This window comes from Spermophilus citellus (genome assembly GCF_964194105.1).
Source record: "Spermophilus citellus genome assembly, chromosome: 10".
Lineage (NCBI taxonomy): Eukaryota > Metazoa > Chordata > Mammalia > Rodentia > Sciuridae > Spermophilus > Spermophilus citellus.
In genome coordinates, this window is record NC_138197.1 from 86,249,000 (window position 1) to 86,264,638 (window position 15,639).

Below are 15,639 nucleotides of genomic sequence, written 5' to 3' on the forward strand. Positions count from 1 at the left end.
TCATTCAATAATTATCTAGCACCTACTGTGAAAAAATGGATGGATGGAAGGAAGGGTGGATGGATGGATGATGGATGGATATATGGAGGCTGATGGAGAAAGGATGGATGAAAAAAGAAGAAAGGGAGAAAAGGAGGAAGGCAGGGAGATAGAAGAATGGATGATAGGTGGATGGATGGATGATGCATTGATGGATTAATGAATGAATGGATGGATGGATGATGTCTCTAATTTGTCAAATAGCAGGAATAGGTAACCTAAGTGGCATATATAAACCTTCAGGTCTTTCCCTGTCCTGAGCCTGTCTTAGAATCACCTCCCTTTTAGGAGTGACTTCATATGCTTCAGTTTTGGCTTGGAACACTCTTCAACTCCCACTCACCCTTGGGGACTCAGTATAAACATCAATTCCTGTAGGATGCTTCTCTAACTCATGATTGGTAAGATGTTTTACACATGTGCTCCTGCAACCTGCTCTATTCTTTCTGTTGTAGCTTACACCTCACTGTTTCATCATGACCAGTTTGGATTTGCCTCTGTCCTTTGCCAGATTGTAGGCTTGTTTTGAAGACAGATACTACATCCTGTCAATCACAGCATTTGCAGTGCCTGACATAATGATTAGCACATAGGTTTGCAGTGAGTAGGTGATGAATTAATGTGTGAACAATGAGAACACTCTTGATGTCACTTAAAGCTTGGAAGAGGCAGGTGTCGTATGGGACAGAGCTCTGGACCTGAAGCTAAACACCTGCATTTAATTCTTATTTTCACAATATTTGGGTCATGATTCCTTAGACAAGTGGCTAAAATTTTCTAAGCCTGACTACTTACCTATAAACAAATAGTACTTTTCCATGGTGTTTATTACAATTTCATCAAAATACACTTGAACACTTTGCTATGCATATATAAGATTATTATTATTGAGATATTATTACCTCCAATGTTTGGATCATCTCCTTTTCTAAAACTACATGCTAGTCTGTAATATTTTTCTGATTTTCTGATGCTCTGGTGTTTGAAACTTATTAATTAGTTTAGTTGTTCCACAAGTGTACCTTCATCATTAAGACACCAGTCAGGGATAGTGAACTGAGAAACCAGTGCTTCTGTGGCTGAAGCCTAGAGATTTGCACTGATTCATAAAGCTAAAGGGTCATGTGAGAGAGCCATCTTCATTTTGAAATGAAAAAAAGATATTTCTTAAATAAGGTAGAATAATAACATCCATTCCAACCACATGCATATTCCTGTGCTAAGAATTCTTATAGATACCATGTTTCCTAAATGATCATTAATAACCAAAAAACTTGGTCCTGAGAAAAGGTGAAGAGAACATTAGGCCTTGTATCTCTTGCTGTCAATTTCAGGGCAGTTTTATTAATGACAGGAGGAGCCAGTGGTCTTAGGCTACCAAGAGTGCTTTTTTTGGTTCTCAGGTGTGATGGCTATTTACCCCAGAGCCCATGGTTAATTTGCCCACGCTCCTAACTCTTGGGGGGCTGCTACTCTTTAGTTTTGCTCTTCTTGCGGTATTAATTCCCCTGGTCTCGCAGACATTAGCCAAGGGCAATTAACAATATCCTGCTTTTCTTTCCCCTTCTCCTTCATTTCCAGGATTGTTTCTGTTCAGACATTCACTCGGTCATGATGCTCCCCAGAGTTCCCCTTACTTTCACCTTGGAGTTTATAATGAATGGTTCCCATGCTATATGCAGCAGTAGTTTGTACCTTATATATCTCAAATGTCCCTCCTTCCAACCACAGCAGAGAATTCTGGTCGATACCTGTAGTCTCCTTCCATCAGTAGGGTGGTTCATTTTGTCCACCCCTCATTCTAACAGCAAAGATAGCAGCAGCTGAACCAGCCACACACAATCGATGCTTCTAGTTCCACCCTGAAGTTGGCTGTCTTGTTCCTTGAGCATGCTCTCTAGTGAATTTTCTTTCTGCTCTGGTCAAATCCCATTCAACACTCTAACTTAGCAGGGACCATATCATCTTTTTAGAACTTAAGGATGAGCAGCTTTTATTTTTCAAATAATTCCCTATAGTCTTATTGGATTTTAATAGGCAGGTCTGTGGGATGACAATCACTTATGCTTTTTCTTATGGTCTTTTCATGTCTGAAATAAATTTATTTTGTTTAACAGAGGAGAATAATAAAGTTTCCATGTTACTTATAACTTAATTTCTTCATCTTTAAAAAAGCACCCTTGGTAGACTAAGATACTGGCTCCTCCTATCTGTCACAATACCTTTGAGCTATGTATATAAAGTATATATGAAATATAAATGAATTTCATGTTATACGTGGGTCCTATCCCTGATATACCTCATTTTGTATATGTAAACCTAAAAATCAATCCCAAATCTATGACCCTGTTGGTCCCAAACATTATAATAAGAATTTCATCCTGTATCATAATGAAATATCAGAGTTTCAAAAGAAGTTATTAGGATAATCAAAAATTGTTTAAATATAAATTCTAAAATTCTTCTTCTTTTCCCTGTTGTATCTAAGTATGGAAACTTATATTCTTGTATGGTTCTCATGTTCCAATTACAGTGAAGAATTAATATTAAAATTTTTCTTTTGGAAAGAAATCTCAGGAACAGGGATATCAGGAAGCTGAGGAATAGGGAACCTGAATTGCACTAAATCTGTGTAACACTTTTGGTAGTGTGGCCGTTTTGACAATAATAATTCTGCCTATCCAAGAACATGAGAGATCTTCCCATCTTCTAAGGTCTTCTTTAATTTCTTTCTTTAGTGTTCTGTAGTTTTTATTGTAGATCTTTCACCTCTTTTGTTAGTTTGATTCCCAAGTCTTTTTTTTTTTTTTAATTTTTTGATGCTTTTGTGAATGGGGTAGTTTTCCTAATTTTTCTTTCAGAGGATTCATCACTGATGTCTAGAAATGCAATTGATCTATGGGTATTGATTTTATATCCTGCTACTTTGCTGAATTCACTTATTAGTTCTAGAAGCTTTCTGGTGGAATTTTTTGGATCCTCTAAACACAGAATCATATTGTCAGCAAATAGTGATAGTTTGAGTTCTTCTTTTTCTATTTGTATCCATTTAATTTCTTTTGCCTGTCTAATTGCTCTGGCTAGGATTTCAAAATCTCTAGCAATTAGAGAAATGCATATCAAAACTACTCGAAGATTTCATCTCCAGTCAGAATGGCAATTATCAAGAAGACAAGCAACAATAAATGTTGGTGAGGTTGTGGGGGGAAAAGGTACACTCATGCATTGCTGGTGGGACTTCAAATTGGTGCAAGCACTCTGGAAAGCAGTATGAAGATTTCTTAGGAAATATGGAATGGAACCACCATTTGACCCAGCTATCCCACTCCTCGATCTATACCCATAGGACTTAAAATCAGCATAGTACAGTGACACAGCCACATTAATGTTTATTGCAGTTTAATTCACAATAGTTAAACTGTGAAACCAACCTAGGCATCCTTCAATAGATGAATGGATAAAGAAACTGTGGTATATATAAACAATGGAATATTACTCAGCCTTAAAGAAGAATGAAATTATGGCATTTGCAGGTAAATGGATGGAAATGGAGAAAATCATGCTAAGTGAAATAAGCCAATCCTCCAAAACCAAAGGCCCAACATTTTCTCTGCTATGTGGATGCTGATCCATAAAGAAGGGGGCAAGGGAAGAATGGTGGAACTTTGGATTGGGTAGAGGGGAGTGAGAGAAGGGGAGTGGTTATGGAGGTGGGAAGGATATGGAACGAGACGCACATTATTACCCTAGGTACATGTATATTGTCAGAAAATAGTGATAGTTTGAGTTTGATTGCATGAGTGGTGTGACTCTGTATTGTGTACAACCAGAGAAATGAAAAGTTGTGCTCCATTTGTGTATAACAAGTCAAAATATATTCTACTGTCATGTATAACTAATTAGAACAAATAATAATAATAATTTAAAAAAAGGAACCAGACCTTTGCACTGTTGAGTGAGAGGGGAGGGAAGTGCACCCACAGCTGCCTGACACGCCCCAAACAACAGTCTCTTTTCTAGTAGTAATTTTCCCATTTAGGCTTTAAAGGAATGAGTGCACTACTTCCAGGTGGGGGAAGCAAATGTGTGATTCATGAGTCTCTTAAATTTTAAAGTAGAAAACTTCAAAATTCTGAGATGAGAAAAATTTGAAGTCATGATTGAGGGAAGAGGCAGTGTGGCTCAGGACCAGAGGGCTGGAGGGAGGCCCTTCTCTACCACGAGCTTGTCACGTGGCCCAAGACCTCATCTCCTTTTCCCTCATTTATTCATTTGTAAGATGAGGAGGTACCTGACAAAACAACAGTGGTGATGACAGGCCAGACAGAGAAAATTAAGGAAGGCTAATCGCCTGCATAAATACACAGTTGCTAGAATGGGAAACCCCAAATCCTGCTAATAAAGAGAAGAGGTGAATTGCTAGATAGAAAAGTAATTTTAGATAATTGATGTGTATGAAGAAAGCAAGAAAAAACTTAAAAATTTAAAAATTTTGATGACTGCAATAACATCCTTTAAAGACTGACTTGAAGGATAGTCCTGAATCTTTTTTATTTTTTATATATTTTTTTTCATTGTAGATGTTTATTTATTTTTATGTGGTGCTGAGGATCGAACCCAGTGCCTCACATGTGCGAGGCAAGCACCCTACCGCTGAGCCACAACCCTAGCTCCCCCGAATCTTTATATATAGCATATAATATAAAGCTTTCACATTTAGGAGCTTCCAGGATACTACAACTTTCTAACAAGATTATATCATAAAGAGGTTTTAATTTATTCAGAAAATCACGGTGAGGAGGGGAGGGTGTGTATCTCATGTAAGGACTATCCTTAGTAGCCTGCAGTTCCACTCACTATCATTATTGTGGTTGAGTTTATGTGTCCAGCACATGTCTTCCTCTGAACTCCCACTGCCACTGGAACAATTTTTCTGTCTGACAGGCAGGACAGACCTTCCTCTAAATCTGAAGGGTGAGTTCACCCATTCCATTGCTGCTTCTCCCAGTTCCCTTCTGTGTTAATGGCCCACATCTCATAAACCAGAAACTTAGGAGCTATCCCCAACTCCATCTTCTCTTTCATCCTCACGCATTCCTCTTGATTCTACTTCCTAACTACTTCCTTTTTCATTTTTTCTTTCCAACTCCATGGTCATTATTTTAGCCCAGGTGACCATCATCTTATATCTCGACATCCTTTCATGCCCTCTACCTTCCCCAGTCCAGGGTGGTGTTTTAAAAGTGGCTATTCCACCATGTTAATGCCATGCTTAGAACCTTTCAACAGTTGTCCTGGTAACAGAGTGAAAGTTCTTTATATGGTCCATGAGGACCTTACTGCTCTGGCTTCTGCTTATCCTATCAGTTTTGTTTTCCTCCTTTCTGCTATTGTCCTCTCAGCTCCAGGTCTCTACTTCTCTTTTGATTCTTCAAAAATTCTATAAGCCAGGTGTGGGGGCCTATGCATGTAATTCCCGCTACTTTGGAGGCTGATACAGGAGGATTGCAAACTCAAGGCCAACCTGGGACACTTAGCAAGACCCCTTCTCAAAATAAAAAATTAAAAAGTCTGGGGATGTACCTCAGTGGTTGAACAACCCTGGGTTCAATCCATAGTCACACACACACACAAACACAAACACACACAAACACACACACACACAAATGCCATGGGCACTCCTGCCTCAATTCCCTTATATATACTATTCTCTCCACCTAGAATGTTCCCACTCTTCACCTATGCCCTCCTTCACATGCTTTATTACCATTGTTCTGCTCAAAGGTCATATCCTCAGGGATTCCTGCCTTGAAGTGAAAACCACACCAATCTGCCTATTATAAACTTTCATAAAACCTGTACTTTTCCTTTACAGCACTCATAATACATGCAATTTGCCAATTAATTCTGTAACTAGCTGTTGATTAATTGCTCCTTGATTAAAAATATAAGCTTATGCAGCAGGAATTGTGTATGTACTGCTCCTGACTGTGATGCTCCAGAAAATCTAAACAGCAGGTATATACATAATAGGTGCCCAGTGATATTTGTTAATGCAATGAATTAAGGAATGAACACCTATTATTTCAAGCCGCTATGTTAATAATATTGACACAGAAATTTAAGTCATGTTCTTTTGTTTGACACAGTGCTCAGAGTATTTGGGATCATGTTAATTCCATGCTCAAACTTTCAATGACTGCTCTTGTAACAGGGTGCAAATACATACTTTGATGTCATTGGTGATGTGGAGGGATTTTTAAAAATTTTGTCTAACTTCTAACTCTGCACAAAGAACTCCCTCCAATTCTTCATATCATCAGACTGTGAACTACCTGAATTTATTGGATAGCTCAAGCATTAGTGCACAGAGCTTTGAAGAAAAGGTAGCCCCACCTTATTCCAGATGAAAAATGAACTGATTATACATTCATCCTCTATAGGGGGACACTAAAGCATCTGATAGATAAGTAAATACATATTCAGGATCATTAACCCTTTAAAAGAGACTGGCATCATTCAGGGATTGGCACAGAGGACCTGCACCTTAAAAACATGAAGAGATGTGCAGGCCCTGGAGGGCTGGGAGAGGGCATTGCTTGACCCCAGGAGAATCCACTGAGCTGGGTCAGCTGCAGAGGGTTCTAAGCAAGTCATGAGGACCAACAGCTGAACACAACCCTGGGATGGAGAATGCTTGTTTAATTCGGGGTCCAGGCAAGAAATAGACAACATACTCAAATGAAGATAATTTGAGGTGAATTTAATAAGTGAATTATTTAGAAAGGAGTAGAAAGGTTATAGGGAAACCACAAGAAATAGTACAGTTCTCTGGGCCCAGAAACCATAGAGCACCATAACCCTGTAAGCTTAGAGAAGCCAAGAATAGACATGTTAGTGGAATGGGGATTCAGAAAGTTACTAAGTGGCAAGGGCTACCTGACATGAGCTGGGACCTTCAGATAAGGGATGCAGCCAATTCCAGTGAATCCACATGGAAGAAGCCAAGGGAAATACAACATCAGTGTCCTCCCTTCAGCTGATCTCCAGCCATGATTTCCTATTAGCCTATGTAGATTAATGCATAGATCAGGATGAAGGGTGAAGAGTGGCTTTGGGGATTAAGAAAAGGAGATAACCTCACTCGTCTGTATCTCCCCTTATCTTTTCACATACATATTGAGTCTGCTTGCTTTAAGCAAAATATGCAATGTAACAAATACTCAGGAGGAAGAAGAGCCCATGAATGCTTTACCCACAAGGGTTAATTACAGTACTTCAACTTAACTATGAAAAGGACTCTAAGGGGTTGGGCTATAGAGCTCAGTGGCAGAGCACTTGCCTAGCATGTGTGAGACACTGAGTTCAATCCTTAGCACCACATAAAAAATAAATAAAACAAAGACCTGATGTCCATTTACAGCTACAAAAAAAAAAGAAAAAAGAAAAAGAAAAAGATACTGACTCTGAACTGTAAGTGAATCCATAGATACAGAAAGGAGATTAGTAGTTGCCAGGGACTGGGGGGAGAGGGGAAATGACTACTTAATGGTTATAAGGTTTCCTTTTGGGATAATAAAAACATTTTGAAACTGGACAGAGGTGATGTCTACACAATATTGTGAATGTACTAAGTGCCACTGAATCGTATGCTTGACAGTGGTTAATTGTTTGCTGTATGAATTTTGCTTCAATAAAAAGAAGTGACTCTGGACTTCCTGGCAACCAAGACAATAAAAGAAACATAATCAATTATGTAATTCCCACTTTGGGGAAGGAGAAAGCCTATTAGTTCCAGTGGTGGAAATAATGATTCTTCCAGCAAGAAACTCTAAAAAATATCTCCCCCGTGGGGTTTCACACATGGATATTGCTAAATGACAATGGCTAATGTCCTCAACACATTTTTATGCCAGGATGCAAAGGTGGTTCTAATGGTTGTTCCTGGATCGAAGTTGAGGCAAAAGTAGAAAGAAATTCAGTGATGGTGTCCCAAGAACAGGGCAAGCTGATGTGTTGGTCAGCCTTAAAGATGGATTCTAGAGAAGACACACTGAATATTTCTCTGGGGAGCTTTCCTAGATATTAATCTTTTCTCTCACTTAGGTTTCTAACAGTAGCTAAGTATGAGACCATTCTAGAAGGCCCCCATGATGAGGCTATGGTGTGATGGCATTTTATATAGGTGACTAGGACCAGATCCATACACTTTGGACATTAGATGAGTCAGAGGCAGCATAAGATACAACCAGAAGGCTGGAGAAGCTTAAGAAGATTCTTGCCAGAGTAGAAGACCACCCACTTCACAGCCCCACAGAAATGGCCTTTCTAAGACTGCAGGCTATGTTGTTATTCATGCAACATTTATTGAGTGCCAACTACATGTCAGACACATCTGAGGGTATTGGGATTCAAGAATAAATTCAAATTTATTATCCCTTCCTTCTAGAAACTCTTTGGGGTCTCATGCCACGAAGGTTTGTGAGTGAGTGTGTGTGTGTGCTCGTGTGTGTGTGTATGTGTATAAAATTTCTGGATTCTACTATAAAAATATATTCTGTTGAACCTCATGAACTTTCTAGTTATATTTGTCCTTTTAACTGCAAGATCCATAGTGTTTGAAATCCTTCCCGCTCCCACCCTGCCCAGTAAAATTTTTAATAAGTATGGTTAAAAATGCTCATAAGAAATAATGGGTTATCTACTAAGCTATGATTTTAAGGCTTCTAGGAGAATTATTTAAGTGTGTTGAAAGGTCCACAGAAAGTGGTTAATGCTCCCTGTCTATAAATTTTATAGAAAGGCAATTCTTATTACCAAATAAGATGCCAACTATCAAACGAATGGCAGAGATAACTGAGTAAGGTGAGCTGGCATGGTGGGTAAGTGCTTATTAGATGAGATAGAATTCAATCTGAATGTTTCTCAGTTGACTTTATCTTAATGGGCCCCAGGAAAACAACAAAACTATTTTAGCAAGCACAGCTTTCCAGCGTTTACCAACATGGCAGTTACTTTCTGCATCACAGAAGGGGATCTACAAATGTTAATGTTTAATTGATCATTAGCCTTGTCTGGCAATTGCTTTTCATAATAAATGTTTCCCCACAACAACATTGAGAAGCTCATACTACCTTGTGGGGCTCAGCCTGCTTCCCTGTCTGCCGCACAATTCCATGCAGAGAGAGCATTACGAAGGCTGAGTCCAAAGCTCTGGCTTGATTCCATATGTCTAACAAGATGCATGGAAAAAAATAAATACAAGCAGACAGGGTGGATGAATGAGACACTCTTAGTTAAGAAGGTGCAAGGAGAAAAAATGGAGTGTGTCAAAATGAGAAAAAAATAAATAAAAGAAAAATCAGGAAGAAATAATCAAAAGCCCATCCCTAAATAGATGATTAGTTCATCCAGCCAAAATAAAGCACAGTTGAAAAAAATGGATCATGCATATATAAATTATTCATGGCTAAAGGCATCTTAGTCATTAAGATATTTACTCCACAAGTAAAACCCTTGCACGCTGTGTTGATTTATGGGCTACATAATTACATGAGATATGCTGATGACTGTTTGCATGGGAAACACTCTGGATTTTTTATTTTGTTAATCAGTTTTCCCTCTTCTAACCCCTGAATTTCAATGAGTGTAAGACTTGATTAGAACCTCCTGGGGGTAGCAGAAGGACTATACATGGTAAATCAGCTTTGTCAAACCTTATATTCCTGCAGATAAAAAGTATCTGTAGGGGGCTTTTCAACTTACCATTAGTCAAAAATACTTTTATTAAAGCTATCCAATTCAAATAATGCTTCTAATAATTTTTACCCTTTTCAGATAAGCAAAACTCCAAAAAAATTTTAATTGCTGATTTCTTTTATTTTTGTCTATTAAAATGTAGTATTTACCAAATACTTAGACTGAAGTATATCTTCAGATTCAAATGAACTTAATCTTAAATCTAACTTTTCAAGCTTGTTAAAGGAGACAACAGGACCATTATTGTATTGTCAGAGTCAAAGCAAGTAAAAACTCATAGCACACTTGAGTTTTATACAGCCTGATTGGCGACTGAAACCCATTCTCTGCAACAGGCTCATATTGGTAATTTCATTAACTTTGGAATAACCTGACCTCCCATTCCACATGTTTTTTTTGGTCGTATATTGCTTATTAGTTTATAGCATTATAAAAAAAAACTTTTAATTAAAGTGTACAAACACAGAAAATGCATAAATTATAATTTAAAAATTGATAGATTTTCCTAAACTGAACATATCTGTGTAACCATTGCCAGACCTAGAAATAGAACATCAGCATCAAAGAAGCCACCACTATGTACTCCTTTAAATCATGCCCCCGCTCAAAGCAACCAACCATTAGCCTGATTTAGAATAGGTTAGGCTGCTGATATGGGTAGTTCTAAAACTACTTAGTTTGACTTCTTTAGCTCAATATTACATTTGTGAAATTCGCACATATTGTTCGAGTAATTGTAGACAGTTTATTCTTATTGCTGTATAGTATTGCATGGGGCAATTGTGCACTATTTATTTACTCTACTATTTAGGTATTTTCTGTTTTTTGGCTATTATGGATATTTTTGCCATGGTATGCTAGTATATCTTTTGATGAACATGGGTAGGCATTTCTGTGGGAGCTGTAAGTGGGAGTGGAATGACTGGGACATATCTAAAGATACTGTCAGAGTTTTCCAAAAGAATTTATATGAATTAACCTTCCCTCTAGCAGGGAATGAGATTTCTGATTATTCCACATGTTGCCACCTCTTGCAATGGTCGGGCTTTTCCATTGGACCCATTCAGTTGAGTGATTAGCGGTATTACATTGTAGTTTTTCAGTTTGCATTTCCCAGATGACTCAGGTAGTTGAGTGATTTTTTTTAAATATACTTATTGGTCATTTGTATATTATCTTTTGGAGTTTGTCTAAGAATTTTCCCCAGTTTTCTATTAAGTTATATGTCATATTGCTTTGTGAGAATTTAAAACATATTCTGCTATAAGTCATTGTTGGATATATGGTTTGCAAATATATTTTCCCCTTCAATGGCTTATTATTTCATCTTTTATTGCCATCTTTTGACAAAGATCAGTTCTTGATTATTCAGTTTATTATAGTTATATTTTGAGTTGTGTTTAAGAAACTTTTGCTTAGTTTAAAACCATGATGGTCTCCTATACTTTTGCTACTGTCTTTATTATTTAACTTCTGTATAGACTGGGAATCCATGTGGAGTTGATTTCTATGTATTGTGTGGGGAAGGGTCAAGGTATATCTTCTCTACATGGACATAACTTACACGTCATCATTTTTAGATGAGACCATTTTTCCTACTGCATTGCAATGTCACCTGTATCATAAATCGGGTGACAAAATATACGCATATCTATTTGTGGACACTCTGCTCTGTTTGTCCTTCTTGTGCTGGAACTAAACCATCTTAATTATTTTAGCTTCTTAATGGATCTTGCTATCTGACAATATAAGTTCTCCAGTTTTGTCATAAGATAGCCTTGACATTTCTTGCCCCTGTATTTAGTTCAGGGCAAACTATAGAGTGTAGATAAGACGGGGAGTAGAAGTTCCTGCCAAGAGAAGAGTAGTATATGAAATAATCATACTAGGATTTATATGAAAGATTTCAGCATTAAATTTGATACTCTGACATAGTTTTGATAGATATTTAACATGCTTTGTTGGGCACTAACCAAATTATCTTCAATTCCTAGGGTCTTGAAGTAGTTAAATATTAAAGAAATTTTAAACTTTTAAAATTAGAAGGTAGGAAAAGGTAGATTACAAAATTTCTTAATTTTCTCGAGCATGTTTTATATAGGAAGTGTATTTGAAAGTGATAAAAGCACTCTCTGCCACTATGGGATATACTTACACTGACCTTCTAAGCTCAGCATAGTGAGTTGAGGCAGACTTTCAGATACCACCATGTCCCTACTGCACAAGCTCTAAAGGTTTCATTTCCATTGTCAGTGCTGATGTGAAGATTTTGGAAAGAGGAACTAATTCTATCAAGAGCAACCTTTCAGGAAACTCAAAGTTTAAGTCTTCATTTGATTCGAAAAGGGTAAATAGTCAAATCAATCTGTCACTGAAGTAAGGACTACCAAAGGAAAGTGGAACTATTTACCACATAAGTGAAAAATTCTTTGCCCTGCCGGCTATAAAGATTTGGCACATTACACATGGCTACTGCCCAATCATCCTATTTTATGTCATTAGTCTCTGGAAAGTTTGATTTCTTCTCAGTCTAAAATTAGTTACTGTCAGGTTTTTCTGGGTTAGATCCACACTGAAAATGGAATGATTCTCCATCAGGCTCTGCTGAAGCAGAGAAACTGCTTGAGTAGGATTCTTACTACTCAGGATTCTTAACCTCCCAAGACTGGAAAGGAACTGTCAGTCAGAAGAGTTAATGGCTCAATAGCAAGACACAAGTTCTCCATGGCATCCTGTGCCAGACTTGGCTATATGATTACAGTTTAAAAAAAAAAAGTGTCTCCTAGTTCTATACCAACCAGTCAGGTATCTTAAAGCCAGTTTATTTGAAAGTTATCAAAAAATTATACTTTGGAATATCTAAAGCATCTTTAGCATCTTCTCAGGTTTTTATAGGAGGTAGACATGATATTAAAAAACAAATAAACAATGGGAAAATTTATGGATTTAAAGATATGGAGAATATATATATATATATATATATATATATATATATATATATATATATATCAGCAGCTTGATCATTATGCATTAAAATAACCAATGTGGAAGTAAAGTGAGCCTGACCAGAGTATCCATAGAGCAAAGGTGCTAAGATGGCCCTGCAGCTTGGGCAAGTGTGACCATTGGACAGGGAAAATAAATGCATAGTCCAGAGTCTTGAATCTAATGGAAATATTATTAATCATAAACAAAATCTCCAATTAGAAAAATCTGACATATAGCTGGAAGGAATAGCAAATAAGTTGGATATCAGAACCAAAGGAATTAAGATAAACTGGAATGCTGGATGAATAATTAAAGATTATTATTTATTATCCCTTATATTTTTATGGAGAGTTACAGTTTTATAAAGTACTTTCATATATATTACCTCATGCTCACAAACCCCCTTTGAGATGAGCCTCAGCATTTTAAATGCTTTGTAGGTGATTTCAGTGTGCAGTGAGGGGTGGAAATGACTGCTGTAGGCTGTAAGGCTTGGCTAGGAGTAAGTTGTCCACTATCATGAGTGTTCATACTCGATTCATAAGGAATGTCCTGAAGGCCTCCCAGAATTGCTGAATGTCCTAGTAAATGGTGCTGGTATGATTATTATGGGGTGTTAACTTTTCAATGATCTCCACAGAGGCTTAGATGTCTTTAGAAGAATGTTTGGGACATCATATTTTCACCTGATTTGAGATAAGTCTTCTCTAGGCATCTGTTTCTTGACCCTGTTTTATATAGAAAGTGTATTTGAAAGTGATGAAAGCAATCTCTGCCACTATGGGATACACTTACACTGACGGACATTGAGGAACTCCTGAAACACTTCAAAGGGGAAGATACTCTCCTACATCTGTATACACAGCACAGAAAAGAGCCGACTCTTTCTTTGGGGAACATGAGGATCCATGGTGTCTAACCCCATATGCTACTGTTTGGATGTGGATTGTTCCTCAAAGGTTCATGTGTTGGAAGCTTGGTCCTCAGTATGGCAATGTGGGAGGCTATAGGACCTTTAAGAGGTGGAACTAGTGAAAGGTCCTGAGGTCATTGAGAGTGCTGCCCTTGCAGGGAACGCTGGTCTTTTGAAGCAAGTGTTCATGACTGCAAGTTTTCACCCATGCATGGCTCTCTGCCTCCCTGTATGGTGATGCAATTGCTCACTCGCGCTCGCACACACACTTCTCCCATGATGTCATCCCCTATGATGTCCCTCCCAAGACCAAGTCAGTGGGGCTGAGTGATCTTGGATTTATAGCCTCTAAAACTGTGAGGTAAAGAAACCTCTTTTATTTATGTTTATAAAGTAGCCTATGTCAGGTTATTTAATAATAATAACAAAATGGACTAATGCAACGTACATTTTGGACATGTCCATAGAATTAATAGAGGCAGGAGCCTTTGCCAAAGGGCAAGAGGTAGTAGACCTCTTCATCTATTTTAAAATCTATTTTTTTAACTTCATCTATTTTAAAATCCTCATTATAGAACTTTTATTTTAATAACAACACATAGGAACACTCCAGATATCTTTATTGTCCTAAGAAGTAGGCTCTACTTGGGAGAACATCTGTGTTTCTTTTTCTAGGCTACTTATTCTTCTCCTGTCTTCTGAGGCAAGCTGAATTCTGAAACTCCTGAATCATTATGGAAACCTGGGCAGCAGGTAGTGCCTGGGAATCTGTGAAGACATCTCTGGGTGTGCTTGAGATATTAGCAGGGTAAAGAAAAAAAGAGGTAGGAGGATTCCAGGAAAATTATGCCTTCCTTCTTTAGTCTGAGTAGCTTTACCATAATCTGGATCAATAAAAATGCCCAAATGATTAAACTTCAGTAGATAATTAATTCATTTGTCTCACTTTCTTCCTTCTTACTCAGAACTTCCTTACATACTTAATGTTAAATATTTGATGTTCTGGGATTTTGTGTGTGTGTGTATGTGTGGGGGGGGATGTTCAACAATTCACTTAGGCCTAAATTACTATATTTTAAACGGTAAGACTCCACTTTTATTTTTTTTATTTTTTTTAAGAGAGAGTGAGGGGGGGGGGGAGAGAGAGAGAGAGAGAGAGAGAGAGAGAGAGAGAGAGAGAGAGAGAATTTTTAATATTTATTTTTTAGTTCTCGGCGGACACAACATCTTTGTTGGTATGTGGTGCTGAGGATCGAACCCGGGCCGCACGCATGCCAGGCGAGCGCGCTACCGCTTGAGCCACATCCCCAGCCCTCCACTTTTATTTTTAAATGCTCTTTGTAAGACTCCTATTATTGAAAGAATATTAGCTGAGTCTTAACACTTCAAATTCAGAATCTTAAGTTTAGAAAATACAAGGTTGCATTTCATTACTTATTTGCTGCCTTCAAAATGTTCATCTATATTTAAAACTTTTATTATCTTCTATATGTGCTATAATTTCTTTCAATCTGCTGTGGGTAAAATATCAGATCTGTGAAGTCCATCAGGATTTAATCCTAGATATAACATCATGTGATTTGTGTCACCTTGGATAATTAACCTCTTTAAATCACAATATCTTCATTTATTTAAAAAAAATAAGGTTAATAATGTGGTATGTCATAGAGTTGTTTTGACAGAGTTAATAAAATGTATAAAGTGCCTTGCACAATGCTTGGCAGATTCTAACTGCACAAATTAATATTGGTTCTCGCATTCTTGGCTTCTTCTTGGGTTAATACCAGGGCACACTGATGACATCTATGATGCCTAATTAGTTTCCTAGTTGATGTGAAAAATTACTTTCTTTCCTTGGCCAGATAAAGCTAAAGAAGAGGCTCTTAAAGCCAAAAAATTCAATTACTTATTTATATGACCCAGAACTTTAAGCTCATGTT

General features: G+C 37.5%; 1 protein-coding gene across 1 annotated transcript in view; it reads right to left on the reverse strand.

The window, feature by feature from the left end:
- GRIP1 (glutamate receptor interacting protein 1) overlaps positions 1 to 15,639 on the reverse strand; it is a gene marked incomplete at its 5' end in the record, with an annotated part of 251,102 nt that overhangs the window by 89,173 nt on the left and 146,290 nt on the right. The gene's annotated exons all lie outside the window — the stretch shown is intronic.